The sequence below is a fragment of the Octopus bimaculoides genome, chromosome 11 (genome assembly GCF_046866305.1).
Source record: "Octopus bimaculoides isolate indiv1 chromosome 11, ASM4686630v1, whole genome shotgun sequence".
Taxonomy (NCBI): domain Eukaryota; kingdom Metazoa; phylum Mollusca; class Cephalopoda; order Octopoda; family Octopodidae; genus Octopus; species Octopus bimaculoides.
Window position 1 is genome coordinate 4,869,443 of NC_142938.1, and position 12,500 is coordinate 4,881,942.

The following is a 12,500-nucleotide window of genomic DNA, read 5'->3' on the forward strand; positions in this document are numbered from 1 at the left end:
GGGAGATTTGAGGAATTTAAAAATGGTCATTTGACTGGTAGTTTTCAATAGGGATAGTTCGACTGAGTGGTAGAGATTTGTGAAGGGAGTGGGATATGAAAAAAAGTATAGAGGGAAGAGGAAGCGAAAACATTTGTGGTCAAGGGGGGAGGGAGAAACATTTGTGGTGAAGTATGTTTAAAGTGAAGGGTAGTATTAGAATTGGAATTCAAGGCAGAATATGGAGTAATTGTAGTGATTACTACAAGCTAGAAACTAAGGAATATATATTGTTGCGTGTGATCGCGAGTGTTTACGGTGTGAAATTGTAGAGGTGTATGTGAACGTATGTACTTTCCGGTTTACAATGTGAGAGGAGGCAGGTAAACTAAGATAAAAAAAACAGGGTATAAATGGTAAGGAAAGATGAATAGAAATATATGAAAAAAAAGGAGTTAAAGGGAATATAATGGGAATACATTGATGGTTCAATATATAGTGGTTGTGAGGGCAAATAAGGGAGATATATCTATGAAAGTTGGGGGAAGGATGCGGACCGAATGCTACGAGTCGGATATATGTCCCCCTCCCTGGGGTCGAGTAATAGCCATTTCAAAAACATCCGTTCTATCTGCTGCACTCGGTACTTCACCATTGTGTCTATGAGTATTTCTACGTGTAAATGAATGTTTATATGTATGTATGTTGGCATGTATCTATGTATGTGTGTACGTACAATATTTATCCGTACATGTTTGTAAGTATATGTGATATTTTAATATCTATAAACATTATATTTTGTCAGATGACATGCAGGGCTACATCTGTCTGTTGAAGTTCAAACTAACGCCTGGTGAGTGAGAGCTAATAATTGAACTGTCAACAATGCGCTTGTTCTATAAAAGTGATTGGATATTTTTCCGACGAAGATGGCGTTCACCTATTTTCAATAACGGCAAAGATTTGTAGGCTTCTGCAAGACATTGTCTGTGTAAGATGTCGAAGGGATATGAATATATAAGTACAAAGTACACTTGTATGAGCATATGTTTATGTGCAAACGTGCGTGTTTATGCATTATGTATGTATATATACATAAACACATATATATGCATATATTGCATGTATATATATATATATATATGCAAATATTTGTATATATATACATATGCATATATATATATATATATATATATATATATATATATATATATATGTATACATGCATATATTTTTATATGTATAGATGAGTGCATACATATGTGTTTGTATATAGGTATATATATGTATTTGTATATATATATATATATATATATATATATATATATATATATATATATATATATATATTATATTTACATAAACACACACACACACACACACATATATATATATATATATATATATATATGCGAGCACGTGTATGTAGTTCTATGTAAATACATGTGTAAACATGTATGTATATTTACTTTGTGTTTGTATGTATTGCTATATGTGTGCACATATATGGAGAGTTACATTTGTATGTATGCATCCATATATATATATATATATATATATATAGATAGATAGATAGATAGATAGATAGATAGACAAGTACATTCATATTTATTGATTATAGACACGTACTCATGTGCTTGTGTTAATTTGTATGTGAGTATATTTCTCTTTGTGTATATGTGTATGGATGTGTTTGTGCGAGCAGCAATGCGCCTACATTTGAGAATGGTGTTTGATTAATCATGAATATTAGTTGTAACGTCTGATGTGTTTGATCGTTTTGCTAACATCTTCTATGGTATTTCCTTTCACTTGTAATTGCAATGCAGTTGACCAGACGAGGTGAAAACATTACTGATTCACGTGGATTTCAGACATGCACTGTCAACGCGTCTAGTGTTTATATTCTTAATTATATTTCCAACTAGAGTGCGAGCGACTGCGACAGTCAGTAGTAGGTTTCCAAGAGAAAGAATTTCACGTGAATCACTTACATGTGATTATATGAACGCGTCAATGTTGAGAGAATATTCTTTTCTACTCTGGGTACAAGGCCCAAAATTTTAGGGGAGGGGGCGTTGATTAGATCTACACCAGTGCATAACTGGTATTTAATTTATCGACCCCAAAAGGATGAATGATATAGTCGACCTCGGCGGAATTTGAACTTACAACGTGGAAATAGACGATATACCATTAAGCATTTTGCTCGGCGTGCTAACGTTTCTGACAGCTCACTGCCTTAATGTTGAGAGAATATTAACTGATATGAACATTGAAAAAGTTTCTCATCTTGTACAGACAGAATGGTCGAGAATGCCACAACCTTAGTTGTGGCATTACATTTTTACCATTGAGGCGGCGAACTTGTAGAAACGTCAGTCTTTACGTTCTGAGTTCAAATTCCACCGAGGTCAACTTTGTATTTCATCCTTTAGGAGTCGATTAAATAAGTATCTGTTAGGCACTGGGGTCGATGTAATCGACTTAATCTCTTTGTCTATCCTCGTTTGTCCCCTCTATGTTTAGCCCCTTGTGAGCACCAAAGAAATAATTACTTTTGAAATATTTACTAAAGAATGAACGATATTCTTTATTAATGTTTAGGGGAGAATGGTTGACACACCGAGCATAATGATTAGCGGTATTTCGTTCATCTTCATATTCCGAGTACAAATTCCTCCGAGGTCAACTTTGCCTTTCGTCCATTTCGGGGTCGATAAAATAAGTACGAGTTAAATACTGAAGTCGATGTAATTGACTTACCCCACCTCCAAGATTGTTGGCATTGTGTGCAAATTTGAAACTAATATTTAGAGGATACGTGTGTGTGGTTTTGAAATTTGCTTTGCAAATACGTGTTTTCTTCTCGCAGATGGCACTTGGAAAGATAGACTTGTCATATTGCCGAAGGTAATAATTTGTGAATAGAATTCAGCAGGTAAAATGTGCTTAACTAAAGGACGTCGCACAGTGATAAGGCTTCAAGGAAGTTATAATTGAAAGGTCGAATGGTGTAGGCAGATGTTAATATAATTTCTTTGGAGTAGTACAGTGTGATTAAAGAATCTACTTCATGAAATATCCAACCAAATCAAAGTATTTCTTAGCCATTAGCTAGTATATCCAAGCACTGCCAGCAACCAAGTCTTCGAATTCCAGAGCAGGTGTACGAAGACGTTGCTCTGTCTGGAACCATTTATTTGACGCAATGATCGATTTTTCGGACACGTTTCTTAATATTCAATCCGCATCGATGCGGATATTCTGAACTATCTTTTCTGGAAATCTTTCAAATCAACTATTATGAACCATTTCTCAAATATTTGTGCCGACGGACATGTCTACCTCGATATAAGCCCTGTATTCTATACTGTTTTAATGTGATGGACGGCAAACTTCCATCGATGCTCTAGCTTAGTGCCCACGTTGTACTACTTCAAAGATGTCGCCCGGTTGCTATCCCATGGTTCGAGTTACACCCACTGGTCATTGTGAAGATATCTTTTTGACAAGGAAAAGCATCTTGTGCCTCCACTGTTTGCAGTTTATGAATAAATTATTTTCCTGTACGGTGTTGAAACAGCTGAGAACAATGTCGTCTGCCCCGTTTATTTTCATTGATTTTGAAGTAACATTGTTTCAGCGTTGAAGATAGTGAAACATGTATTCTTTTCTCCTTATTTGTCCTTCGTTGTCTGTATTCCACATCGGGAGCTAATGTCTAATGTTTTGAAAACATGAACAGAGTCCTTAGTTATTTTCTGCTGATGTAGATTAATTTGAATTAATTTTGTGGCTGTTGCGATGAGAGTCACGACGCCCCGTTGCAAGAAATAGACTGGACCGGGCGATCATAAGTAGTTGCGGTCGGAGTGAAGTTAGTTCGAGTTCGAAGTGAAGTCGGAAGGAGTCGGTTGGTTATTTCGTTTGGAATATTGATTGATGATTCCTGCAGAGATTGTTCGATTCTTACGTTTATTATTACGGCTGCATCGTTATCACAATGTCGTGGCGGCACCACGAAATTTGGAGACGGAGGACACAACAGTGTCTTTTATGTTTATATCACTATGGAGCGTGTCCCTGACACTCGAATTTCTGTTCTTATTTTTAGTTGATGTTTAAAGTTTCGCTGCTTTTTAGATTCCCATTCTTTCAATATTTCCAAACTTCCCACGTTACTATGTTCAATATATAGTTTTAGACCCTATCACTCTCACACACACACACTTCTTTTCTCCCCCTCTCTCTCTCTCTCCCCTCATGCTCTCTCCCTCATTCTATGGAGCGCTCTCTCTCTCTCTTTTTCTCACCTCTTCTCTGTGTCTCTGATATTAAGGTGCTTGCGTAGTTTCAGATTCAATCCAGTTCGGTTTTTTTTTTCTTCTTTTAGACAATATACTAATAGCAAGACTTATTTCGTTTCATATTACTTCATTTGTCGACTGATCCCTCTTCGCCCTTTGACGTTTAAATCTTCTGTTTTGCTATTTCTGTTGTTCGTAATTTTATTGTTTAATACTTTTTCGTAGTTTGCATTTATATATCTTTTGTTTATTTGTCCTTTCAGAAGAAATGTTGCTTGTACACATTTAGCATAACCTCTTTAAATATGCAATAATATATTTAGAATAGATTAGAGTAGAAACTTCTCTCCCATATTAACTCTATATGTTGGGGTTAGCCTCGTTAGGAGGTTAAAGTTACAAGTGCGCTACATACATATATACGTGTGTATATATATATATATATATATATATATATATATATATATGTGTGTATATATATATATATATATATATATATATATATATATATATATATATATATATATATATATATATATATATATACGTATATATATTATTGTACAACACATTTCTTTAGGTAGGGACTATTTATGACCTTTTTGTTTTATGTGTAAATACAAGTAAAAATGTTTATTCGTTTCTCATAACGTAGAATTTCCAAGCCCTTTATTTTTTTATGTTACTTGCTTACCAGGTTCCTTGACTATACGGAACAATTTCTTCTGTTTCTAATTTGTTTTTCTGGAAGTATTCGGGGGCTATTTATATTAATCTGCAATCATTTCCTGCTATATACTTATATAAACTCACAATAACTGCCTTATAGTAATTCTGTAATTACACGACGCCTTTCTGCCCGTTGCCAGCGGTAAATATAACCTGTCGGTATCCACTTTGATGTCGTTTGTTCTAAACATAGTCATTATTTTCCTTATTTATGTTTGTATTGTACCTGATCTGTCTAGCACGTACATCTGTGAATTTATTCCGATCAAATTATAGCTGTTTACAGATATAAAATTACGGCTGATCCTCATTACTAGACTGTACTTCCACTTTCACTATCAGATGTCGTTATTTCCATTTATTCTAGATATTTGTCCTTATTCTCAACCCTTAATTCTACTGTATTTATCTGGCCTTCTTTTATGTAGCATTCCTCTTGCTATGATTATTATTATTATTATCATTATTATTATAATTATAATTATTATTATTATTATTATTATTATTATTATTATTATTATTATTATTATTATTATGGAGTGAGAGAAAGGTGTATGCCGTCAAAGTGACACCGGCGTAAAATATAGGAAGCCCAGAATACTCACCGTGACTACCCGTCTGCAAAGAGCACACAAGTCACATGCGCCACAACCATGTGTACGCCACATGGTGATCTCATATCAATATAAACACTACATGACCTTGCAGGTGGGGACCAGTTAGAATATTCTCCGTGTCGAGTAGCCTATCCTGCTCAAAGTTCCTTGAATAAGGGTTGTTATTATAGTTATTATTATTATTGTTGCTGTTGCTGTTATGGTTGTTGTTGTTATTATTATCATTATTATTATTATTATTATTATTATTATTATTATTATTATTATTATCATTATCATTATTATTATGCTGTTTTTTTCTTCTTTCCTCAAATTTTCTTCCATTTCTCACCGAGTGTTTTCCGTACACCTAGGGCAGAGAAGTTCATTGTATGCATTCCCAGTTTACACACGCAAATTCATAGGTAAAATATGTATTTAAAAAAAAGAAAAAAATTAATAAAATAATGTCTGGAAATCTCATGACATACTGAGATTGTTGAAAAAATCGATAATAGGGCCCTTGGAATGGATGCTTATATATATCTTATATATTTTCTTTTAACAGCCAAGGGAAATAACCCATTTAAATTCCTAAATTATTTGGGGTAAATTAAATTGAGTATGCTTATTTCTTAGTATTTGAACTGTTCGCAATTTATCCAGTACAACCCTTAAACAAGTAAATAGTATTTTCCTAAATAACAGACCCATTTATTTCGGTTAGCGACTTATTCACGAATATACCAACACTAGCGCCGCCGTGGGCAATATTATCTGGGAACGCATAAAAGACCTTTGCAGAGTTATTTACTTTGAATTGTTATTATCTCATATCCTTGGGGTTTTGCATCAGTGCTACCGTTTCCTTGGCTAATGCCTTGCGGATTCGTATAAGTATATTCAACCAATAATTTGGGATTTGATCGACTCCTGGCGAGTTCCGTTTGTGTGTTTTGTTAATGGCCTGTCTAAGCTCTGCCACTTTATTTTCTATCCATTGTTGTTATTTCATATTATTCACGGTTTTTATTTTCCCTGTTGTTTCAACCCGTTTCCTCATTATATTCTTTTCACTTACTCCAAATTTCCACCCGTAAAATTTCTATTCTTCATTTCTATTGAGTGCATGCTTTATTTCTAGTATTCGTTTCCCCCATTTCTTTTTAAAATTTCTTTGTGTCTGTTTGGAAAATCTAGTTTTGTCTATGGAATTTACTTCTTTATTCTTATCATCTAGCCCGTTCTGCTTTGACTGGTACGAGTTGGTTCCAACTGTCTTTGATGTAGGGACACTTAGTTCATCTGTTATTTTGTATTTTCCGTCTGTGTTTCATGCTTTGCCAATCTTGACATTTATTCCCTTCGAAAGGTCATTTTAAGAATATACAATCCTCCTCAAGATGCTTAATTTATCTTTTATCTTTTTTGTATTTTGATTTTCTACTTGGTTGGCTGTTGACATGTTTGTTATTTCATTTATTTTAAGTACAATTTTGTTACTCAAAGCCTTCACTGTAGAGTATATAACATTACTGATGTTGTCTCTCAATATTTCCTTCATTGTTGCGTTACATACTTTAAACTTATATGTTTTCGAATTTTGGCAGCTAGTCTCTGTCGTTCGTTTCAGTGCATAAGTTTATATTCAATTCTCCAAAGATGACTTATTCGTCTGCTCTGATTTCTCTCTTATGTCCTTCCATAACTGAAATATCATCTTCATTGCCTTCCTTTTCTAAGACCTCATTATTGGCTTCATAATTTTCCTAGTTTCCGATCTCACTTTCGTTTTGATAGATTGGTTCCTTAGTCATGTAATATAGAAGAATATTTGCATTTTTTAGTTTCATTTTGTAAAACCTCTTCATATGCTTCAATTTTGGACCCTTATTACATTCGGTTCAGTCTCTGTGAGTCTTTTTCTTTCCGTGTATATCCCTACGTGTACAGCCTAGCTTATTGGCGCTCATATTTTGTCATTCGATGTATATCTGTTCTATGATACTACGTTAAGGTCTTTTAGCGCTGTTCAAAATACTTTCAATAACGACGCATGCGCTTTACCATACAAAATGTTGATTTGTCTCACTATATTCCATTAGGTTCTTTCCATAACCCTGTGCATGATAGACATCCACACATCTTTTGCTTTCCAAATTTACTCGAGAAATACTCATTCTGGGTCTATAGCGGACCACAGAACCCGGAACTACGAGGTTGCAAACCGAAGTTCTTCACCCAATAACGACGCATGCGCCTTAGCATATACAAGATGTTAATTTGTCTCACTATATTCCATTAGATTCATTCCCTAACCCTTATTTTCTGCGTATCCTTGAATATTTTCTATCCCTGTTTTCTCAGAGGCGACTTGTAGTGTATTTATGTGGGCTTCTAACGAATGAAAATGTCAGGTATATTTTTGATTTTGCTATTATTATTATTATTATTATTATTATTATTATTATTATTATTATTATTATTATTATTAGCTGAACTGTTATTGTTATCGTTATAATCATCGACAAGATTTTAATAAATACCTACATATATCTATCTATCTATCTATCTACGTATCTACCTATCTATCAATACATATATATGCACACGCACACACACACATATATATATATATATATATATATATATATACATATACATATATATATACATATATATATATATATATATATGTATATATATATATATATATATATATATATATATATATATATATATATATATATATATATATATATATATATATATATATATATATATATATACTGCGAACGCCTTGAAGCCAACCCTAACAAGCAAGTTGAAAAAATTTCGGATAAAGAAAGAAGTCTTCCCTTTACCTACAGTTTGATATCCGCCTATAAAGATCTTTTATAGATAAAAATCTTTTAAAGGAAAGTCATAAAAAGATCTATGACTCACAGTCGTAGAGGGAAAGAATAGAAAGAAAATGTCTTCTTTCTATAACTGTAGATTCAATTTTCGCCTTCATTCTCATTTCTCTATTCAACATTATTTTATGTTTGATTGAATGTACACACATATACATATATATACATACGTGCAGACGTACCTACATACGTGAATACGTATTTACATACATATATGCATGTACGTATACATATGTGTATATATTCATATATGCATAAATATATGTATATATATATATATATATATATATATATATATATATATATATATATATATATATATATATATATATATATAGGTATATATATATATGTGTGTGTATGCATATATATATATATATATATATATATATATATATATATATATATATATATATAGGTATATATATATATATATATATATATATATAAATATAGGTATATATATATATATATATATGTGTGTGTATGCATATATATATATATATATATATATACATATATATATATATATATATATATATATATATATATATATATATATATATATATATATATATATATATATATATATATATATATATACATGCATACATACAAACATATACGTGCGTATGTGTGTATGAACTGGTAAATTTGTGAGCTGGTAATGTGTTTATTTAATGTAGACTATCCCATTTTCTCAATAATAATAATAATAATAATAATAATAATAATAATAATAATAATTTCATTTATTTGCCACAAGGGCGAAGGATAAAGGGGACAATACAGAGACAGCCATAAAGTGTGGGGGTTTACATACAATAATGAAATGATAAAAAATAATGATATTATTATTATTATTATTATCAGTAGCATTACCATTTTTATTATTATTATTATTATTATTATTATTATCAGTAGCATTATCATTTTTATTATTATTATTATTATTATTATTATTATTATTATTATTATTATTATTATTATTATTTTTATTATTATTATTATTATTATTATTATTATTATTATTATTGGAAGGGTTAAGAACAAATTACACACAAAATACATGCCCACCAGCAAAATCACTGAAATAACACCAAGAACAACAAAAATAAAATAGACTTCCGCCTCCACAATCCAAAATGCTGTAATACCCACGTCAACAACGCTACCAACAATTTCAGAAGCAACGCAAGCAAATACAAATAGAAGACCACATCAGATCAACATCGTTACAAGATAAACAACTGTGGGCTCATGGAGATGGTAACAAAATAATGTAAAGACGAAATAGCAGAAGTAGGCTGAAGGACTTGATAAATTCATCTTCAAAATACTCCGACCCCCAGTGTTCTACTGATACCTATTTTATCGACCCCGAAAGCAGGAATGGTGAAATCGTCTTCGATTGAATTTGAACACAGAACGTTTAGTCGAACGAAATTCCGCTAAGAGTTTTGCCCGGTGTGTTAACGATTCTACCAGCTCGCCGCCATCAAAATATAAATTATTAATAAAAAATATCAGCAGACGCTTATATTACTCTATTGGAGTTTTTAGAAAAAGAATACACACGGCACTATTACAAAACGCTCCTGACAGGACTCCTACCCACATGAAGAATAGAGAAAAACTGTGTTTCTCGAAGATAATGGTAAGTGACCTCTGCCTCTATTTTCTTCTATGGACACGGTGTCATTCAAAGCAGAGTTTGTAATAGCATGCAGATTTTGATTAGCTCGGAAACGAAGTTATTTCCTCAATGGCTTTACACAGCTATACATATTAAGCCATCACCGAGACCAGAACTTCTGGAACGCACGCATCTAAACCCGTTTGTGATGACTACAGCCATACATATTTTGCGTTCAGACAGAATTGGGTGGAGGAGCGGCACAGTTATTTCGGAATATACAACGTTTAGAAATACAGGTGTTCTTGTATCTGGGAGGGGTTACCGAACGTAACTGGCAGTTTTCTACAAAGCAGCGTTTCTACAATCGGGAATGCTTTTTCACCTACCAAAGACGATTAGTCTGCTTTCTTTGGACGTCCAGAATTTTCCTAGGAAAAAGTCTTTCCTCAGAATATTCGTTGCAAGGCTATCATCTGAAACAGTTCCAAAAGTAGAAGGCGGTACAATAAAAGGGCGGTGAACTGGCAGAATCGATAGCACACCGGGCGAAATACCTAGCAGTATTTCGTCTGCCGTTATGTTCTGAGTTCAAATTCCGCCGAGGTTGACTTTACCTTTCATTCTTTCGGGGGTCGATTAAATAAGTACCAGTTACGCACTGGGGTCGATGTAATCGACTTAATCCCTTTGCTTGTTCTTGCTAGTCCCCTCTGTGTTTAGCCCCCTGTGGGTAATAAAGAAACTTTAAAAAATAACATTAACAATAGAAGCAACAACAGAGTCATTCTTTATCAGATACCTTTTCTTCACAGATCCTCTGTTCCACGGGGTTTCTTCCAGAGCCAAACGAAGACCAGATCCGGACGTCTAGCATCTGGAATTTTGTCAAATACACATACACCTCTAATGGCTCAATAATGTGAGCAGTGAAAATTTCACGGCAGGTTTCTGCAAAGGGCAAATGCTGAAGATCACTGGATTTTTGAGAAAATCATCTGTGTAGTTTGTTCTAGATGTTATCCTATGATAACCTTGCTTAGAATTTTCCCGGACATCACTACTTGTCTAACATATATTTTCATTAACATGAGTGTATGGTACATGACACTTAACCAATATCCTGCACAGTGCTACAGAACCTGAATACATGCAGCTACGAGGCCAGCTTCTGAACAACGCAGACATGTATTTACCAATGATTATTGGTCATTTATCGGACTTCGATTTTTACTGGTCAGATCAGTCCACCATCCTTACTAATCAAGTGAGGTCAATCCCTTCAGTAATGTGTACATGTTTACACTTCATTATTGCAGTTCGGTCATTGACCTCATTGTCAATATTTGCGGTTATATTAAGAATATTATCGATAATCGGTGAATGCTTCAATTGTTCGGAACTTTCTCTGCTTTGAAATGAATCGAAGAATTCTCATGTTAATTTCCTCACATTGAGTGAATAATCACCTTGTTAGAATCTTCCATGTATACATGTATTCCCTTCCTCTTGATATAATAGCACCAGACAAAATTACTCCTGTATAGAGATATAGACTAAATATAATTTTACACTTTGACCACTTTCCAATGTTTACGATAGAACAAGCGTCCTTAATTTCCCCAACGTTACAATTTAGAAACCATAAGATTGACAATTTTAGCTATTATTTAACTTCGTTTAATACACGGTGAATACAACGATGGATTTCCCTGATAATTATGAAGTACTTCTATTTTCCGATGCGTCATATATGCTTTACAAATTTCAACTTGTGTATATTAAGCGGTCAGTAAACTTGATAAATACAGCAGGCAAAACTCCAAGAAATCACCCTTGATAATTATGGCGAGGATGGATTTAGTCATTGATCTGCAACAAATGCAACTTCGACCTTCATAGGATGAATGAATAATATATGATATTTTCTGTATGGCTAAGATCATTATGATATTCCAATTTTAATGTCTACTGACCATTGCAAACTTCGAATACTCATTTCATTTACTTAATGAAAAGCAGAAACGCACTCTTCGTGACTAGTTAGAAGAATGGTGGAAATTGTCTGAAGACTTGAAACAGAGATGGACGGTAGTAACGTCCCTGATAGCTAACTATAATACCATGCCACAGGAAAGTATTTTGATCTTGTGCAACGATATAAACTCGTTCACTACCGTTTGTCACTTCATACAAGAAATCAGATCAACTTGTGCATATGTACCTGACGCTTAGAGAAGGAATCTCCTGAACCCTCGGAGCAATCAGTTCTGAAGTTAATATCCCATTTTGGATATATCACTTTAGCATCAATGATGTTATTGTTCAAATATTT

The 12,500-nt window shown here is 33.2% G+C and overlaps 1 long non-coding RNA gene across 2 annotated transcripts in view; it reads left to right on the forward strand.

Annotated features, from left to right (window-relative positions):
- The window catches only part of LOC149133164 (uncharacterized), a 59,045-nt gene that overhangs the window by 2,677 nt on the left and 43,868 nt on the right, over positions 1–12,500 (forward strand). The window contains exon 1 of one of the 2 annotated variants that reach the window (XR_016243756.1): positions 9,618–10,186. The exons of the other annotated variant lie outside the window; for it this stretch is intronic. This is a non-coding gene — a long non-coding RNA (uncharacterized LOC149133164). Of the gene's footprint in view, positions 1–9,617; positions 10,187–12,500 lie in introns of those variants that run through there. 2 annotated transcript variants of the gene reach the window in all.